Genomic DNA, 1,471 nt, shown 5'->3' with positions numbered 1-1,471 from the left:
TCTCTCCCCTCTCTCTCTTCTCTCTCCCCCTTCTCTCTCTCCTCCTCTTTCCTCTCTCTCTCTCTCTCTCTCTCTCTCTCTCTCTCTCTCTCCGTGTGCGTGTGTAAAAATTGAAGTAAAAATGTTAAGACTTGAGAGAATATTTTCTAAAGAGCATTCTCTTTATATGCATATGCATATGCATTCTCTGAAAATGGATTAAATTTGAAAAATTCTAGTTCAAATTGAGTTTAACTAGAGGTAACTCCATTGAATCGAGCATTCGATTATATCTCAAGAATGACCTTGTTCTAGGAAAGAATAATAATTCTAATATCACGATTAAATGAGTATATTACGTTACGAGCTCAATAAAATCTAATGTAAGTACCACTAAAAATGAATAAATTCATTAACTCGAAAAGCTGTCAAATCATGATATTGAAAGAAATACATTAAAGGCCTAATAACAGTTATCGGAAAAGATGTAATAAAGGAAAAATGAAAACTCGGCAGGTACTGCACTATTCACTCTATCACCTAAGAACACTATTGATTTAAGTATCGGAGTATCTTCACAGGTAGCCTTCTTGGCTTGGTTCCAGCACAGCATTCTCATTAGCTCGTAACTTCTGCAAAAGGCAATGTTCTAAAAATCGGACCGGATCGGTTGGTCGGATCGTTCCACCCGCAAACCAAAAGCAAATACGGTTCAGTCAGCATTTAAACTGTTGAACCGGCCAAGAATCGACCGGTCAGACCGAACCAAAACCCGGCGATTTTGAAAAAACGTTGTCATTTAATGTTTTTAGGTTTAGGGATCCAAAATTCCTCTTCTCCCTGGCTCAGTCATCCATTCTTAAGATCAATGTTCTGAAAACCGGTTCGAACCGGCCGGTCGGACCGATCGAACCGTGAACCGGACTGAAAAACGGTTCGGACATTCATCAAAACCGTGAAATTCAAAAACCGGAATTGAACCGGCGAACCGGCCGGTAACCGGTCGGTCGAACCGAACCGTGAGCCGGCCGGTTTTTTGGATGGCAACAAAACGCTGGCGTTTTTTCATTCTGAATCCCTAAATCACCAAAACTCCAGATGCTGAGATCCCTAAATCACCAAAACACCTTCCCTTCTCTGCTTCAGTGGTTCTCATTCTTTGAGCAGGCTTCGCTGAAGCTGCTTCCAACGCCTCACTGAGTCACTGTCACACTCACACAGTCACACGGGTCGAGGGCTCGCCGTCGAGCCATCGCAGAGCCGTCGAGAACTGAGAAGTGAGAACGCCTCACTCTCACACGGGTCGAGCCACCGCCGTCGAGCCACTGCCGTCGAGCCACCGCAGCAGCCGTCGAGAACTGAGAAGGTGCCTTCGCTGTCTCCCACCGCCTCACTCTCACTCTCCCTGTTGCATGTTCTGCCTTGAAGGTAACTTCGCTGTCTCAGTGTCTCCCACTCTCCCTGTTTTATTTTTCTTTGAACTGTGTAGTGT

The sequence above is a fragment of the Arachis ipaensis genome, chromosome B03 (genome assembly GCF_000816755.2).
Source record: "Arachis ipaensis cultivar K30076 chromosome B03, Araip1.1, whole genome shotgun sequence".
NCBI classification, from domain to species: Eukaryota; Viridiplantae; Streptophyta; class Magnoliopsida; order Fabales; family Fabaceae; genus Arachis; species Arachis ipaensis.
This window is presented reverse-complemented; position numbering follows the sequence as displayed.